Raw genomic sequence first — 20,627 nt, forward strand, 5'->3', positions numbered from 1 at the left:
CACAACATTAAATGTTCCCTGATAAAAAACATTCAAAACAATAAATTCCATTGATAATATCCAGAAAACACACACACAGAGGCATTCACAATATTTCGGATTGAGTTAGCCAAAACTCAACCGGATATTTCTGGTTTCATCCAGCCATTTCCGGAAAAACTGGTGTGGAATTCGTAGGCAATGGACCGAGAAAATCCCAGTAAAAATGGTTTTGGAGAAAAGCAAAGTCTTTTCATTAGGCAAGTGCATAAAATGTCATCGATACAAACAGAAATATCATGTTTGTTTGCCGCAGTTCCTCTAGCTTCCTCCCTAGAAATTACGAATGTGTAGCACTGGAGTCTCCATGTAGAACCAATTTGTGTTTCCCAGCACAACATTAAATGCTCCCTGATAAAAACATTCAAATCAATAATGTCCATCGATAATATGCAGAAAACACACACACATAGGCATTCACAATATTTCGGATTGAGTAAGCCAAAACTCAACCGGATATTTCTGGTTTCATCCAGCCATATCCGGAAAAACTGGTGTGGATTTCATAGGCAATGGACCGAGAAAATCCCAGTAAAAATGGTTTTGGAGAAAAGCAAAGCTTTTTGTTAGGCAAGTGCATAAAATGTCATCTATACAAACAGAAATATCATGTTTGTTTGTCGCAGTTCCTCTAGCTTTCTCCCTAGAAAATATGAATGCGTAGAGCTGATGTCTCCATGTGGAACCAATTAGTGTTTCCCAGCACAAAATTAAATGTTCCCTGATAAAAAACATTCAAAACCATAAAGTCTGAGGATACTATCAGGAGAACACAAACACAGAGGCTGTAGCAATATCTGGGATTGAGTTAGCCAAAACACAACCGGATATTTCTGGTTTCATCCAGCCATATCTGGACAAAGTGGTGTGGAATTCGTAGGCAATGGACCGAGAAAATCCCAGTAAAAATGGTTTTGGAGAAAAGCAAATTCTTTTCTTTTGGCAATTGCATAAAATGTCATCGATACAAAAAGAAATATCAGGTTTGTTTGTCGCAGTTCCTCCAGCTCTCTCCCTAGAAAATACGAATGTGTAGAGCTGGTGTCCCCATGATGAAAAAACTAGTGTTTCAACGGTACAAAATTAAATGTTCCCGGATAAAAACATTCAAAACAATAAAGTCCATCGAAAATATCCAGAAAACACACACACAGAGGCTTTCACAATATTTCGGATTGAGTTAGCCAAAGCACAACCGGATATTTCTGGTTTCATCCAGTCATATCCGGACAAAATGGTGTGGAATTCTTATGCAATGGACTGAGAAAATCAGAGTAAAAATGGTTTTGGAGAAAAGCAAAGTCTTTTCGTTAGGCAAGTGCATAAAATGTCATCGATACAAACAGAAATATCATGGTTGTTTGCCGCAGTTCCTCTAGCTTCCTCCCTAGAAATTACGAATGTGTAGCACTGGAGTCTCCATGTAGAACCAATTTGTGTTTCCCAGCACAACATTAAATGTTCCCTGATAAAAAACATTCAAAACAATAAATTCCATTGATAATATCCAGAAAACACACACACAGAAGCATTCACAATATTTCGGATTGAGTTAGCCAAAACTCAACCGGATATTTCTGGTTTCATCCAGCCATATCCGGACAAAGTGGTGTGGAATTCATAGGCAATGGACCGAGAAAATCCCAGTAAAAATGGTTTTGGAGAAAAGCAAAGTCTTTTCGTTAGGCAAGTGCACAAAATGTCATCGATACAAACAGAAATATCATGTTTGTTTGTCGCAGTTCCTCTAGCTCTCTCCCTAGAAAATACGAATGTGTAGAGCTGGTGTCCCCATGATGAACAAACTAGTGTTTCAACGGTACAAAATTAAATGTTCCCTGATAAAAACATTCAAAACAATAAAGTCCATCGATAATATCCAGAAAACACACACACAGAGGCTTTCACAATATTTCGGATTGAGTTAGCCAAAGCACAACCGGATATTTCTGGTTTCATCCAGTCATATCCGGACAAAATGGTGTGGAATTCTTATGCAATGGACTTGAAAAATCAGAGTAAAAATGGTTTTGGAGAAAAGCAAAGTCTTTTCGTTAGGCAAGTGCATAAAATGTCATTGATACAAACAGAAATATCATGTTTGTTTGCCGCAGTTCCTCTAGCTTCCTCCCTAGAAATTACGAATGTGTAGCACTGGAGTCTCCATGTAGAACCAATTTGTGTTTCCCAGCACAACATTAAATGTTCCCTGATAAAAAACATTCAAAACAATAAATTCCATTGATAATATCCAGAAAACACACACACAGAGGCATTCACAATATTTCGGATTGAGTTAGCCAAAACTCAACCGGATATTTCTGGTTTCATCCAGCCATTTCCGGAAAAACTGGTGTGGAATTCGTAGGCAATGGACCGAGAAAATCCCAGTAAAAATGGTTTTGGAGAAAAGCAAAGTCTTTTCATTAGGCAAGTGCATAAAATGTCATCGATACAAACAGAAATATCATGTTTGTTTTTCGCAGTTCCTCCAGCTCTCTCCCTAGAAAATACGAATGTGTAGTGCTATTGTCCCCATGATGAACAAACTAGTGTTTCAACGGTACAAAATTAAATGTTCCCTGATAAAAAACATTCAAAACAATAAAGTCCATCGATAATATCCAGAAAACAAACACACAGAGGCTTTCACAATATTTCGGAATGGGTTAGCCAAAGCACAACCATATATTTCTGGTTTCATCCAGTCATATCCAAACAAAATGGTGTGGAATTCTTATGCAATGGACTGAGAAAATCAGAGTGAAAATGGTTTTGGAGAAAAGCAAAGTCTTTTCGTTAGGCAAGTGCATAAAATGTCACCCATACAAACAGAAATATCATGTTTGTTTGCCGCAGTTCCTCTAGCTTCCTCCCTAGAAATTACGAATGTGTAGCACTGGAGTCTCCATGTAGAACCAATTTGTGTTTCCCAGCACAACATTAAATGTTCCCTGATAAAAACATTCAAAACAATAAATTCCATTGATAATATCCAGAAAACAAACACAGAGGCATTCACAATATTTCGGATTGAGTAAGCCAAAACTCAACCGGATATTTCTGGTTTCATCCAGCCATATCCAGACAAAATGGTGTGGAATTCGTAGGCAATGGACCGAGAAAATCCCAGTAAAAATGGTTTTGGAGAAAAGCAAAGTCTTTTCGTTAGGCAAGTGCATAAAATGTCATCTATACACACAGAAATATCAGGTTTGTTTGTCGCAGTTCCTCCAGCTCTCTCCCTAGAAAATACGAATGTGCAGAGCTGGTGTCCCCATGATGAACAAACTAGTGTTTCAACGGTACAAAATTAAATGTTCCCTGATAAAAACATTCAAAACAATAAAGTCCATCGATAATATCCAGAAAACACACACACAGAGGCTTTCACAATATTTCGGATTGAGTTAGCCAAAGCACAACCATATATTTCTGGTATCATCCAGTCATACCCAGACAAAATGGTTTGGAATTCTTATGCAATGGACTGAGAAAATCAGAGTAAAAATGGTTTTGGAGAAAAGAAAAGTCTTTTCGTTAGGCAAGTGCATAAAATGTCATCGATACAAACAGAAATATCATGTTTGTTTGCCGCAGTTCCTCTAGCTTTCTCCCTAGATAATACGAATGCGTAGAGCTGATGTCTCCATGTGGAACCAATTAGTGTTTCCAAGCACAAAATTAAATGTTCCCTGATAAAAAACATTCAAAACCATAAAGTCTGAGGATAATATCAGGAAAACACAAACACAGAGGCTGTAGCAATATCTGGGATTGAGTTAGCCAAAACACAACCGGATATTTCTCCTTTCATCCAGTCATATCCGGACAAAGTGGTGTGGAATTCATAGGCAATGGACCGAGAAAATCCCAGTAAAAATGGTTTTGGAGAAAAGCAAATTCTTTTCGTTAGGCAAGTGCATAAAATGTCATCTATACAAACAGAAATATCAGGTTTGTTTGTCGCAGTTCCTCTAGCTCTCTCCCTAGAAAACACGAATGTGTAGAGCTGGTGTCCCCATGATGAACAAACTAGTGTTTCCACGGTACAAAGTTAAATGTTCCCTGATAAAAACATTCAAAACAATAAAGTCCATCGATAATATCCAGAAAACACACACACAGAGGCTTTCACAATATTTCGGATTGAGTTAGCCAAAGCACAACCGGATATTTCTGGTTTCATCCAGTCATATCCGGACAAAATGGTGTGGAATTCTTATGCAATGGACTGAGAAAATCAGAGTAAAAATGGTTTTGGAGAAAAGCAAAGTCTTTTCGTTAGGCAAGTGCATAAAACGTCATCGATACAAACAGAAATATCATGTTTGTTTGCCGCATTTCCTCTAGCTTTCTCCCTAGATAATACGAATGCGTAGAGCTGATGTCTCCATGTGGAACCAATTAGTGTTTCCAAGCACAAAATTAAATGTTCCCTGATAATAAACATTCAAAACCATAAAGTCTGAGGATAATATCAGGAAAACTCAAACACAGAGGCTGTAGCAATATCTGGGATTGAGTTAGCCAAAACACAACCGGATATTTCTCCTTTCATCCAGTCATATCCGGACAAAGTGGTGTGGAATTCATAGGCAATGGACCGAGAAAATCCCAGTAAAAATGGTTTTGGAGAAAAGCAAAGTCTTTTCGTTAGGCAAGTGCATAAAATGTCATCGATACAAACAGAAATATCATGGTTGTTTGCCGCAGTTCCTCTAGCTTCCTCCCTAGAAATTACGAATGTGTAGCACTGGAGTCTCCATGTAGAACCAATTTGTGTTTCCCAGCACAACATTAAATGTTCCCTGATAAAAAACATTCAAAACAATAAATTCCATTGATAATATCCAGAAAACACAAACACAGAGTCATTCACAATATTTCGGATTGAGTTAGCCAAAACTCAACCGGATATTTCTGGTTTTATCCAGCCATATCCGGAAAAACTGGTGTGGAATTCATAGGCAATGGACCGAGAAAATCCCAGTAAAAAAGGTTTTGGAGAAAAGCAAATTCTTTTCGTTAGGCAAGTGCACAAAATGTCATCGATACAAAAAGAAATATCAGGTTTGTTTGTCGCAGTTCCTCCAGCTCTCTCCCTAGAAAATACGAATGTGTAGAGCTGGTGTCCCCATGATGAACAAACTATTGTTTCAACGGTACAAAATTAAATGTTCCCTGATAAAAACATACAAAACAATAAAGTCCATTGATAATATGCTGAAAACACACACACAGAGGATTTCACAGTATTTCGGATTGAGTTAGCCAAAACTCAACCGGATATTTCTGGTTTTATCCAGCCATATCCAGACAAAATGGTGTGGAATTCTTATGCAATGGACTGAGAAAATCAGAGTAAAAATGGTTTTGGAGAAAAGCAAAATCTTTTCATTAGGCAAGTGCATAAAATGCCATCGATACAAACAGAAATATCATGTTTGTTTGCCGCAGTTCCTCTAGCTTCCTCCCTAGAAATTACGAATGTGTAGCACTGGAGTCTCCATGTAGAACCAATTTGTGTTTCCCAGCACAACATTAAATGTTCCCTGATAAAAAACATTCAAAACAATAAATTCCATTGATAATATCCAGAAAACACACACACAGAAGCATTCACAATATTTCGGATTGAGTAAGCCAAAACTCAACCGGATATTTCTGGTTTCATCCAGCCATATCCGGACAAAGTGGTGAGGAATTCATAGGCAATGGACCGAGAAAATCCCAGTAAAAATGGTTTTGGAGAAAAGCAAAGTCTTTTCGTTAGGCAAGTGCACAAAATGTCATCGATACAAACAGAAATATCATGTTTGTTTGTCGCAGTTCCTCTAGCTCTCTCCCTAGAAAATACGAATGTGTAGAGCTGGTGTCCCCATGATGAACAAACTAGTGTTTCAACGGTACAAAATTAAATGTTCCCTGATAAAAACATTCAAAACAATAAAGTCCATCGATAATATCCAGAAAACACACACACAGAGGCTTTCACAATATTTCGGATTGAGTTAGCCAAAGCACAACCGGATATTTCTGGTTTCATCCAGTCATATCCGGACAAAATGGTGTGGAATTCTTATGCAATGGACTTGAAAAATCAGAGTAAAAATGGTTTTGGAGAAAAGCAAAGTCTTTTCGTTAGGCAAGTGCATAAAATGTCATTGATACAAACAGAAATATCATGTTTGTTTGCCGCAGTTCCTCTAGCTTCCTCCCTAGAAATTACGAATGTGTAGCACTGGAGTCTCCATGTAGAACCAATTTGTGTTTCCCAGCACAACATTAAATGTTCCCTGATAAAAAACATTCAAAACAATAAATTCCATTGATAATATCCAGAAAACACACACACAGAGGCATTCACAATATTTCGGATTGAGTTAGCCAAAACTCAACCGGATATTTCTGGTTTCATCCAGCCATTTCCGGAAAAACTGGTGTGGAATTCGTAGGCAATGGACCGAGAAAATCCCAGTAAAAATGGTTTTGGAGAAAAGCAAAGTCTTTTCATTAGGCAAGTGCATAAAATGTCATCGATACAAACAGAAATATCATGTTTTTTTTTCGCAGTTCCTCCAGCTCTCTCCCTAGAAAATACGAATGTGTAGTGCTATTGTCCCCATGATGAACAAACTAGTGTTTCAACGGTACAAAATTAAATGTTCCCTGATAAAAAACATTCAAAACAATAAAGTCCATCGATAATATCCAGAAAACAAACACACAGAGGCTTTCACAATATTTCGGAATGGGTTAGCCAAAGCACAACCATATATTTCTGGTTTCATCCAGTCATATCCAGACAAAATGGTGTGGAATTCTTATGCAATGGACTGAGAAAATCAGAGTGAAAATGGTTTTGGAGAAAAGCAAAGTCTTTTCGTTAGGCAAGTGCATAAAATGTCACCCATACAAACAGAAATATCATGTTTGTTTGCCGCAGTTCCTCTAGCTTCCTCCCTAGAAATTACGAATGTGTAGCACTGGAGTCTCCATGTAGAACCAATTTGTGTTTCCCAGCACAACATTAAATGTTCCCTGATAAAAACATTCAAAACAATAAATTCCATTGATAATATCCAGAAAACAAACACAGAGGCATTCACAATATTTCGGATTGAGTAAGCCAAAACTCAACCGGATATTTCTGGTTTCATCCAGCCATATCCGGACAAAATGGTGTGGAATTCGTAGGCAATGGACCGAGAAAATCCCAGTAAAAATGGTTTTGGAGAAAAGCAAAGTCTTTTCGTTAGGCAAGTGCATAAAATGTCATCTATACACACAGAAATATCAGGTTTGTTTGTCGCAGTTCCTCCAGCTCTCTCCCTAGAAAATACGAATGTGCAGAGCTGGTGTCCCCATGATGAACAAACTAGTGTTTCAACGGTACAAAATTAAATGTTCCCTGATAAAAACATTCAAAACAATAAAGTCCATCGATAATATCCAGAAAACACACACACAGAGGCTTTCACAATATTTCGGATTGAGTTAGCCAAAGCACAAGCATATATTTCTGGTATCATCCAGTCATACCCAGACAAAATGGTTTGGAATTCTTATGCAATGGACTGAGAAAATCAGAGTAAAAATGGTTTTGGAGAAAAGAAAAGTCTTTTCGTTAGGCAAGTGCATAAAATGTCATCGATACAAACAGAAATATCATGTTTGTTTGCCGCAGTTCCTCTAGCTTTCTCCCTAGATAATACGAATGCGTAGAGCTGATGTCTCCATGTGGAACCAATTAGTGTTTCCAAGCACAAAATTAAATGTTCCCTGATAAAAAACATTCAAAACCATAAAGTCTGAGGATAATATCAGGAAAACACAAACACAGAGGCTGTAGCAATATCTGGGATTGAGTTAGCCAAAACACAACCGGATATTTCTCCTTTCATCCAGTCATATCCGGACAAAGTGGTGTGGAATTCATAGGCAATGGACCGAGAAAATCCCAGTAAAAATGGTTTTGGAGAAAAGCAAATTCTTTTCGTTAGGCAAGTGCATAAAATGTCATCTATACAAACAGAAATATCAGGTTTGTTTGTCGCAGTTCCTCTAGCTCTCTCCCTAGAAAACACGAATGTGTAGAGCTGGTGTCCCCATGATGAACAAACTAGTGTTTCCACGGTACAAAGTTAAATGTTCCCTGATAAAAACATTCAAAACAATAAAGTCCATCGATAATATCCAGAAAACACACACACAGAGGCTTTCACAATATTTCGGATTGAGTTAGCCAAAGCACAACCGGATATTTCTGGTTTCATCCAGTCATATCCGGACAAAATGGTGTGGAATTCTTATGCAATGGACTGAGAAAATCAGAGTAAAAATGGTTTTGGAGAAAAGCAAAGTCTTTTCGTTAGGCAAGTGCATAAAACGTCATCGATACAAACAGAAATATCATGTTTGTTTGCCGCATTTCCTCTAGCTTTCTCCCTAGATAATACGAATGCGTAGAGCTGATGTCTCCATGTGGAACCAATTAGTGTTTCCAAGCACAAAATTAAATGTTCCCTGATAATAAACATTCAAAACCATAAAGTCTGAGGATAATATCAGGAAAACTCAAACACAGAGGCTGTAGCAATATCTGGGATTGAGTTAGCCAAAACACAACCGGATATTTCTCCTTTCATCCAGTCATATCCGGACAAAGTGGTGTGGAATTCATAGGCAATGGACCGAGAAAATCCCAGTAAAAATGGTTTTGGAGAAAAGAAAAGTCTTTTCGTTAGGCAAGTGCATAAAATGTCATCGATATAAACAGAAATATCATGTTTGTTTGTCGCAGTTTCTCTAGCTTCCTCCCTTGAAAATACGAATGCTTAGAGCTAATGTCTCCATGTGGAAACAATTAGTGTTTCCAAGCACAACATTAAATGTTCCCTGATAAAAAACATTCAAAACCATAAAGTCTGAGGATACTATCAGGAAAACACAAACACAGAGGCTGTAGCAATATCTGGGATTGAGTTAGCCAAAACAAAACCGGATATTTCTCCTTTCATCCAGTCATATCCGGACAAAGTGGTGTGGAATTCATAGGCAATGGACCGAGAAAATACCAGTAAAAATGGTTTTGGAGAAAAGCAAAGTCTTTTCATTAGGCAAGTGCATAAAATGTCATCGATACAAACAGAAATATCATGTTTGTTTGCCGCAGTTCCTCTAGCTTCCTCCCTAGAAATTACGAATGTGTAGCACTGGAGTCTCCATGTAGAACCAATTTGTGTTTCCCAGCACAACATTAAATGTTCCCTGATAAAAAACATTCAAAACAATAAATTCCATTGATAATATCCAGAAAACACAAACACAGATGCATTCACAATATTTCGGATTGAGTTAGCCAAAACTCAACCGGATATTTCTGGTTTCATCCAGCCATATCCGGACAAAATGGTGTGGAATTCGTAGGCAATGGACCGAGAAAATCACAGTAAAAGTGGTTTTGGAGAAAAGCAAAGTCTTTTCGTTAGGCAAGAGCATAAAATGTCATCTATACAAACAGAAATACCATGTTTGTTTGTCGCAGTTCCTCCAGCTCTCTCCCTAGAAAATACGAATGTGCAGAGCTGGTGTCCCCATGATGAACAAACTAGTGTTTCAACGGTACAAAATTAAATGTTCCCTGATAAAAACATTCAAAACAATAAAGTCCATCGATAATATCCAGAAAACACACACACACAGGCATTCACAATATTTCGGATTGAGTTAGCCAAAGCACAACCAGATATTTCTGGTTTCATCCAGTCATATCCAGACAAAATGGTCTGGAATTTTTATGCAATGGACTGAGAAAATCAGAGTGAAAATGGTTTTGGAGAAAAGCAAAGTCTTTTCGTTAGGCAAGTGCATAAAATGTCATCGATACAAACTGAAATATCAGGTTTGTTTGCCACAGTTCCTCTAGCTTCCTCCCTAGAAATTACAAATGTCTAGCACTAGAGTCTCCATGTAGAACCAATTTGTGTTTCCCAGCACAACATTAAATGTTCCCTGATAAAAAACATTCAAAACCATAAAGTCTGAGGATAATATCAGGAAAACACAAATACAGAGGCTTTCACAATATTTCGGATTGAGTTAGCCAAAGCACAACCGAATATTTCTGGTTTCATCCAGTCATATCCGGACAAAATGGTGTGGAATTCTTATGCAATGGACTGAGAAAATCAGAGTAAAAATGGTTTTGGAGAAAAGCAAAGTCTTTTCATTAGGCAAGTGCACAAAATGTCATCGATACAAACAGAAATATCATGTTTGTTTGCCGCAGTTCCTCTAGCTTCCTCCCTAGAAATTACGAACGTGAAGCACTGGAGTCTCCATGTAGAACCAATTTGTGTTTCCCAGCACAACATTAAATGTTCCCTGATAAAAAACATTCAAAACAATAAATTCCATTGATAATATCCAGAAAACACAAACACAGAGGCATTCACAATATTTCGGATTCAGTTAGCCAAAACTCAACCGGATATTTCTGGTTTCATCCAGCCATATCTGGAAAAAATGGTGTGGAATTCGTAGGCAATGGACCGAGAAAATCCCAGTAAAAATGGTTTTGGAGAAAAGCAAAGCTTTTCGTTAGGCAAGTGCATAAAATGTCATCGATACAAACAGAAATATCATGTTTGTCTGTCGCAGTTCCTCTAGCTTTCTCCCTCGAAAATACGAATGCGTAGAGCTGATGTCTCCATGTGGAACCAATTTGTGTTTCCCAGCACAACATTAAATGTTCCCTGATAAAAAACATTCAAAACCATAAAGTCTGAGGATAATATCAGGAAAACACAAATACAGAGGCTTTCACAATATTTCGGATTGAGTTAGCCAAAGCACAACCGGATATTTCTGGTTTCATCCAGTCATATCCGGACAAAATGGTGTGGAATTCTTATGCAATGGACTGAGAAAATCAGAGTAAAAATGGTTTTGGAGAAAAGCAAAGTCTTTTCATTAGGCAAGTGCACAAAATGTCATCGATACAAACAGAAATATCATGTTTGTTTGCCGCAGTTCCTCTAGCTTCCTCCCTAGAAATTACGAACGTGAAGCACTGGAGTCTCCATGTAGAACCAATTTGTGTTTCCCAGCACAACATTAAATGTTCCCTGATAAAAAACATTCAAAACAATAAATTCCATTGATAATATCCAGAAAACACAAACACAGAGGCATTCACAATATTTCGGATTCAGTTAGCCAAAACTCAACCGGATATTTCTGGTTTCATCCAGCCATATCTGGAAAAAATGGTGTGGAATTCGTAGGCAATGGACCGAGAAAATCCCAGTAAAAATGGTTTTGGAGAAAAGCAAAGCTTTTCGTTAGGCAAGTGCATAAAATGTCATCGATACAAACAGAAATATCATGTTTGTCTGTCGCAGTTCCTCTAGCTTTCTCCCTCGAAAATACGAATGCGTAGAGCTGATGTCTCCATGTGGAACCAATTAGTGTTTCCCAGCACAACATTAAATGTTCCCTGATAAAAAACATTCAAAACCATAAAGTCTGAGGATACTATCAGGAAAACACAAACACAGAGGCTGTAGCAATATCTGGGATTGAGTTAGCCAAAGCACAACCGGATATTTCTCCTTTCATCCAGTCTTATCCGGACAAAGTGGTTGGAATTCATAGGCAGTGGACAGAGAAAATCCCAGTAAAAATGGTTTTGGAGAAAAGCAAATTCTTTTCGTTAGGCAAATGCATAAAATGTCATCGATACAAACAGAAATATCATGTTTGTTTGTCGCAGTTCCTCCAGCTATCTCCATAGAAAATACGAATGTGTAGAGCTGGTGTCCCCATGATGAACAAACTAGTGTTTCAACGGTACAAAATTAAATGTTCCCTGATGAAAACATTCAAAACAATAAAGTCCATAGATAATATCCAGAAAGCACACACACAGAGGCATTCACAATATTTCGGATTGAGTTAGCCAAAGCACAACCGGATATTTCTGGTTTCATCCAGTCATATCCGGACAAAATGTTGTGGAATTCTTATGCAATGGACTGAGAAAATCAGAGTAAAAATGGTTTTGGAGAAAAGCAAATTCTTTTCATTAGGCAAGTGCATAAAATGTCATCGATACAAAAAGAAATATCAGGTTTGTTTGTCGCAGTTCCTCCAACTCTCTCCCTAGAATATACGAATGCGTAGAGCTGATGTCTCCATGTGGAACCAATCAGTGTTTCCAAGCACAAAATTAAATGTTCCCTGATAAAAAACATTCAAAACCATAAAGTCTGAGGATAATATCAGGAAAACACAAACACAGAGGCTGTAGCAATAACTGGGATTGAGTTAGCCAAAACACAACCGTATATTTCTGGTTTCATCCAGTCATATCCAGACAAACTGGTGTGGAATTCTTATGCAATGGACCATAAAAATCACAGGAAAAATGGTTTTGGGAAAAGCAAAGTCTTTTTGTTAGGCAAGTGCATAAAATGTCATCTATGCAAACAAAAATATCATGTTTCTTTGCCACAGTTCCTTTAGCTTTCTACCTAGAAAATATGAATGTGTAGAGCTGGTGTCTCCATGTGGAACCAATTAGTGTTTCCCAGCACAAAATTAAATGTTCCCTTAAAAAATATTCAAAACAATATAGTCCGTTGATATTATCCAGAAAACACAAACACAGAGGCTGTTGCAATATCTGGGATTGAGTCAGCCAAAACACAGCCGGATATTTCTGGTTTCATCCAGGCATTTCTGGAAAAAGTTGTGTGGAATTTGTATACAATGGACCGAGAAATCACGGTAAAATTCTTTTGGAGAAAAGCAAATTCTTTTCGTTAGGCAAGTGCATAAAATGTCATCTATACAAACAGAAATATCATGTATGTTTGCCACATTTCCTATAGCTTTCCCCCTAGAAAATACGAATGTGTAGAGTTTGTGTCTCCATGTGGAGCCAATAGTGTTTCCCAGCACAAAATTAAATGTTCCCTGAAAAAACATTAAAAACAATGAAGTCCATTTATCATATCCAGAAAACACAAACACAGAGGCTGTCCCAATATCTGCGTTGGAGTTACCCAAAACACAAACCTATATTTCCGGTTTCATCCAGTGATATCCAGACATAGTGGATTGGAATTCGTATACAATGACACAGACAATCACAGTAAAAATGGTTTGGAGAAAAGCAAAGTATTTTCGTTAGGTAAGTGCATAAAATGTCATCTATACAAACAGAAATATCATGTTTGTTTGTCGCAGTTCCTCTAGCTTTCTCCCTAGAAAATACGAATGTGTAGATCTGGTGTCTCCATGTGGAACCAATTGGTGTATCAAAGCACAAAATTAAGTGTTCCATGATAAAAAACATTCAATACAATAAAGTCCGTCGTTAATACCCGGAAAAAAAACAAAAACAGAGGCTGTAGCAATATCTGGGATTGAGTTAGCCAAAACAACCCGATATTTCTGGTTTCAACCAGTCATATCCGGATAAAGTTGAATGGAATTTGTATACAATGGACCCAGACAATCACAGTAAAAATGGTTTGGGAGATAAGATGTCTCTTCGTTAGGCAAGTGCATAAAATGTCATCTATACAAACAGAAATATCATGTTTGTTTGCCGCAGTTCCTCTAGCTTTCTCCCTAGAAAACACGAATGTGTAGAGCTGGTGTCTCCATGTGGAACCAATTAGTGTTTCCCAGCACAAAATTAAATGTTCCCTGATAAAAACATTTGAAACACTAAAGTCCATCGATAATATCCACAAAACACAAACACAGAGGCTATCAAAATATTTCGGATTGAGTTAGCCAAAGCACAACCGGATATTTCTCCTTTCATCCAGTCATATCCGGACAAAGAGGGGGGGATTTTGTATGCAATGGACTGAAAAATCACAGTAAAAATGGTTTTGGAGAAAAGCAAATTATTTTCGTTTGGCAAGTGCATAAAATGTCATCTGTATAAACAGAAATATGTTTTTTTGCCGCAGTTCCTCCAGCATTCTGCCTAGAAAATACGAATGTGTAGAGCTGGTGTCTCCATGTGGAACCAATTAGTGTTTCCCAGCACAAAATTAAATGTTCCCTTAAAAAAAACATTCAAAACCATAAAGTCCCTCTATAATATCCTGAAAACACAAACACAGAAACTTTCACAATAATTTGGATTGAGTTAGCCAAAGTACAACCGGATATTTCTGGTTTCATCCAGTCATATCCGGACAAAGTGAGTGGAATTCGTATACAATGCAACCAGACAATCACAGTGAAAATGGTTTTGGAGAAAAGCAAAGTCTTTTCGTTAGGCAAGTGCATAAAATGTCATCTATAGAAACAGAAATACCATGTTTCTTTGCCACAGTTCCTTTAGCTTTCCCCCTAAAATGCGAATGTGTAGAGCTGGTGTCTCCATGTGGAACCAATTAGTGTTTCCCAGCACAAAATTAAATGTTCACTGATAAAAAACATTCAAAAGAATAAAGTCCATTGATAATATCCGGAATAAACAAACACAGACTTTTAGCAATATCTGGGATTGAGTTAGCCAAAATAAAACCGGATATTTCTGCTTTCATCCAGTCATATCCCGACAAAGTGGTGTGAAATTCCAATACGATGGACCCAGTCAATCACAGTGAAAATGGTTTGGTAGATAAGCAAAGTCTTTTCGTTAGGCAAGTGGATAAAATGTCATCTATACAAACAGAAATATGATGTTTGTTTGCCCCAGTACCTCTAGCTTTCTCCCTCAAAATTACGAATATGTAGGGCTGGCGTCTCCATGTGGAACCAATTAGTGTTTCCAAGCACAAAATTAAATGTTCCCTGAAAAAAAACATTCAAAACAATAAACTCCCTTGATAATATCCAGAAAACACAAACGCAGAGGCTATCGAAATATTTCGGATTGAGTTAGCCAAAAACAACCGGATATTTCTGGTTTCATCCAGTCATATCCTGACAAAGTGGTGTGTATTTGTATACAATGATACCAGACAATCACAGTAAAAATTATTTTGGAGAAAAGCAAAGTCTTTTCATTAGGTAAGTGCATAAAGTATCATCTATACAAACAAAAATATCATGTTTCTTTGCCACAGTTTCTCTTGCTTTCTCCCTAGAAAATACGAATGTGTATAGGTGGTGTCTCCATGTGGAACCAATTAGTGTTTCCAAGCACAAAATACAATGCTCCCTGATAAAAACATTCAAAACAATATAGCACATCGATAATATCCAGAAAGCACACACACAGAGGATATCGCAATATTTCAGATTGAGTTAGCCAAAGCACAACCGGATATTTCTGGTTTCATCCAGTCATATCCGGACAAACTGGTGTGGAGTTTGTATACAATGGAACCAGACAATTACAATAAAAATTATTTTGGAGAAAAGAAAAGTCTTTTCATTAGGCAAGTGCATAAAATGTCATCTATACAAACAGAAATATCATGTTTGTTTGCCGCAGTTACTCTAGCTTTCTCCCTCGAAAATACGAATGTGTAGAGCTGGTGTCTCCATGTGGAACCAATTAGTGTTTCCCAGAAAAAAATTAAATGTTCCCTGATAAAAACATTCAAAACAATAAAGTCCGTGAAAATATCAGGAAAACACAAACACAGAGGTTTTTGCAATATTTTGGATTGAGTTAGCCACAGTACATCTGGATATTTCTGGTTTCATCCAATCATGTCCGGACAAAGTGTTGTGGAATTCATATGCAATGGACCCAGATAATCACAGTAAATATGGTTTGGGAGAAAAGCAGTCTTTTCATTAGGCAAGAGCATAAAATGTCATGTATACAAAGAGAAATGTCATTTTTGTTTTCCGCAGTTCCTGTAGCTTTCTGCCTAGAAAATACGAATATGTAGGGCTGGTGTCTCCATGTGGAACCAATTAGTGTTCCCAGTACAAAATTAAATGTTCCCTGATAAAAGCATTCAAAACAATATAGTACATCGATAATATCCAGAAACCAAAAACATAGAGGCTGTCACAATATTTCAGATTGAGTTAGCCAAAACACAACCGGATATTTCTGGTTTCATCTAGTCATATCTGGACAAAGTCGTGTGGAATTCTTATATAATGGACCCCCTTCAATCACAGTAAAAATGGTTTGGAGAAAAGTAAAGTCTTTTCGTTAGGCAAGTGCATAAAATGTCATCTATAAAAACAGAAATATCATGTTTGTTTGTCCCAGTTCCTCTAGCTTTCAGCCTAGAAAATAAGGATGTGTATAGGTGGTGTCTCCATGTGGAACCAATTAGTGTTTCCCAGCACAAAATTCAATGTTCCCTGAAAAAAACATTCAAAACAATAAATTCCATTGATAATATTCAGAAAACACAAACACAGAGTCTATCACAATATCTGGGATTGAGTTAGGCAAAACACAACCAGATATTTCTGATTTCATCCAGTCATATCCGTTCAAAGTGATGTGGAATTCGTATACAATGGTTCCAGACAATCATAGTAAAATGGTTTTGGAGAAAAGCAAAGGCTTTTCATTAGGGAAGTGCATAAAATGTCATCTAAACAAACAGAAATATTATTTTGTTTGCCGCAGCTCTTCTAGCATTCTCCTAAGTAAATAGGAATGTGTAGAGTTGGTGTCTCCATGTGGAACCAATTAGTGTTTCCAAGCACAAAATTTAACGTTCCCTGATAAAAAACATTCAAAGCAATAAAGTCTCTAGATAGTACTCGAAAAATACAAACACAGAGGCTGTAGCATGGTCTGGGATTGAGTTAGCCAAAACACAACCGGATATTTCTGGTTTCATCAAGTCATATCCGGATGAACTGGTGTGGAATTCATATGGAATGGGCTGAGAAAATCACAGTAAAAATGGTTTTGGAGAAAAGCAAAGTCTTTTCATTAGGCAAGTACATAAAATGTCATCTATACAAATAGAAATGTCATTTATGATTGCCGCAGTTCCTCTAGCTTTCTCCCTAGAAAATCCGAATGAGTCTCTTGTCTCCATGTGGAACCAATTAGTGTTTCACAGCACAAAATTAAATGTTCCCTGATAAAAAACATTCAAAACAATAAAGTCTGTCGATAGTATCTGAAAAACAAACAATCAGAGTCTGTAGCAATATCTGGGATTGAGTTAGCCAAAACACAACCGGATATTTCTGGTTTCATCAAGTCATATCCGGATGAACTGGTGTGGAATTCATATGCAATGGACTGAGAAAATCACAGTAAAAATGGTTTTGGAGAAAAGCAAAGTCTTTTCATTAGGCAAGTACATAAAATGTCATCTATACAAATAGAAATGTCATTTATGATTGCCGCAGTTCCTCTAGCTTTCTCCCTAGAAAATCTGAATGAGTCTCTTGTCTCAATGTGGAACCAATTAGTGTTTCCCAGCACAAAATTAAATGTTCCCTGATAAAAAACATTGAAAACAACAAAGTCCGTTGATAACATCCGGAAAGCAGAAACAGAGAGGCTGTCGCAATATCTGGGTTGGAGTTACCCAAAACACAACCGAATATGTCTGCTTTCATACAATCATACCCAGACAAAGTGGTGTGGAATTCGTAGGCAATGTACCCAGACAATCACTGTAAAAATGGTTTTGGAGAAAAGCAAAGCCATTCCGTTAAATAAGTGCATAAAATGTCATCTATACAAATAGAAATATGTTTGCTGTCCGCAATTCCTCTAGCTTTCTCCCTAGAAAATACGAATGTGTAGAGCTGGTGTCTCCATGTGTAAGCAATTAGTGTTTCCCAGCACAAAATTAAATGTTCCTTGACAAAAACATTCAAAACAATAAAGTCCAGCGATAATATCCATAAAACACAACCACAGATGCTATCGAAATATAACGGATTGAGTTACCCACAGCACAACCGGATATTTCTGGTTTCATACAGTCATGTCCAGACAAAATGGTGTGGAATTCATATGCAATGGACCAAGAGAATCACAGTAAAAATGGTTTTGGAGAAAAGCAAACTGTTTCCATTAAGTAAGTGCATAAAGTGTCATCTATACAAACAGAAATATCATGTTTGTTTGCCGCAGCTCTTCTAGCTTTCTCCTTAGAGAATACGAATGTGTAGAGCTGGTGTCTCCATGTGGAACCAATTAGTGTTTCCAAGCACAAAATTTAACGTTCCCTGATAAAAAACATTCAATACCATATAGTCTCTCGATAGTACCCGAAAAAAACAAACAATCAGAGTCTGTAGCAATATCTGGGATTGAGTTAGCCAAAACACAACTAGATATTTCTGGTTTCATCCAGTCATATCCGGACGAACTGGTGTGGAAAACATATGCAATGGACTGAAAAAATCACAGTAAAAATGGTTTTGGAGAAAAGCAAAGTCTTTTCCTTAGGCAAGTTCATAAAATGTCATCTATACAAACAGAAATGTCATTTTTGTTTGCCGCAGTTCCTCTAGCTTTCTCCCTAGAAAATAGGAATATGTACAGCTGGTGTTTCCATGTGGAACCAATTAGTGTTTCCCAGCACAAAATTAAATGTTCCCTAATAAAAAACATTGAAAATAATAAAGTCTGTTGATAATACCCAGAGAAAAGAAACACAGAGGCTGTAACAAGGCCTGGGATTGAGTTAGCCTAAACACAACCGAATATTTCTCATTTCATCCAGTCATATTCGGACAAATTGAGTGGAATTCGTATTCAGCGGACCCAGACAATCACATTAAAAATGGTTTGGGATAAGCAAAGTCTTTTCATTAGGCAAGTGCATAAAATGTCATCTATGCAAAGAAAAATGTCATTTTTGTTTTCCACAGTTTCTCTAGCTTTCTCCCTAGAAAATAGGAATGTGTAGAGCTGGTGTCTCCATGTGGAACCAATTAGTGTTTCCAGGACAAAATTAAATGTTCCCTGATAAAAACATTCAAAACAATATAGTACATCGTTAATATCCACAAACCACAAACACAGTCTCTATCGCAATATTTCGGATTGAGTTAGCCACAGTACAACCGGATATTTCTGGTTTCATCCAGTCATATCCGTACATACTGGTGTGGAAATTGAGGGCAATGGACCAAGAAAATCACAGTAAAAATGGTTTTGGAGAAAAGCAAAGTCTTCTCGTTAGGCAAGTGTATAAAATGTCATCTATACAAACCGAAATATCATGTTTGTTTACTGCAGTTCCTCTAGCTTTTTCCTTAGAGAATACGAATGTGTAGAGCTGGTGTCTCTATGTGGAACCAATTAGTGTTTCCAAGCACAAAATTAAACGTTCCCTGATAAAAACATTAAAAACAATAAAGTCCATCGATAATATCCGAAGAACACAAACACAGAGTCTGTAGCAATATCTGGGATTGAGATAGTCAAAACACAACCGGATATTTCTGGTTTCATCCAGTCATACCTGGACAGATTGGTGTGGAATTTGTATGCAATGAATCGAGAGAATCACAGTAAAAATGGTTTTGGAGAAAAGCAAAGTATTTTCGTTAGGCAAGTGCATAAAATGTCATCTATACAAACAGAAATATCATGTTTGTTTGTCGCAGTTCCTCTAGCTTTCTCCCTAGAAAATACGAATATGTAGAGGTGGTGTCTCCATGTGGAACCAATTAGTGCTTCCCAGTACAAAATTAAATGTTCCCTGATAAAAACATTCAAAACAATACTTCTGTCGATAATATTCAGAAAAAACAAACACAGAGGCTTTAGCAAGGTCTAGGTTTGAGTTAGGCAAAACAGAACTGGATATTTCTGGTTTCATCCAGTCATATCTGGACAAAGTGGTGTGGAATTCTTATAAAAGGACCCCCTCACTCACAATAAAAATGGATTGGAGAACAGCAAAATCTTTTCGTTAGGCAACTGCATAAAATGTCATCTCTACAAACAGAAATATCATGTTTGTTTGATGCAGTTCCTCTAGCTTTCTCCCTAGAAAATACGAATGTGTAGAGCTGGTGTCTCCATGTGGAACCAATTAGTGTTTCCCAGCACAAAATTAAATGTTTCCTGATAAAACATTCAAAACAATGAAGTTCATAGATAATATCAGAAAACACAAACACCGAGGCTGTTGCAATATCTTGGATTGAGTTAGACACAACACAAGAGGATATATCTGGTTTCATCCAGTCATATCCGAGAAAGTGGTGTGGAATCCGTATGCAATTGACCATGAAAATTAGAAGCTTCTTTTGTAGACAAGCGAAATCTTTCACTTAGGCAAGTGTATAAAATTTCATCTACCGAAACACAAATATCATGTTTGTTTGCCGCAGTCCCTCTAGCTTTCTCCCTAGAAAATAGGAATGTGTAGAGCTGGTGTCTCCATGTGGAACCAATTAGTGTTTCCCAGCACAAAAATAAATGTTCCCTGATAAAAAAAACATTCAATACAGTAAAGTCTGTTGATAATACTCAGAAAACACAAATATAGAGGCAGTAGCAATATCTAAGAATGTGTTAGGCAAAACACAACTGGATATTTCTGGTTTCATCCACTCATATCCGGACAAAGTGGTGTGGAATCATATGCAATGGGCCGAGAAAACCACAGTCAAACTGCTTTTGGAGAAAAAGTCTTTCTCTTTGG

The sequence above is a fragment of the Lepus europaeus genome, chromosome 6 (genome assembly GCF_033115175.1).
Source record: "Lepus europaeus isolate LE1 chromosome 6, mLepTim1.pri, whole genome shotgun sequence".
Taxonomy (NCBI): Eukaryota; Metazoa; Chordata; class Mammalia; order Lagomorpha; family Leporidae; genus Lepus; species Lepus europaeus.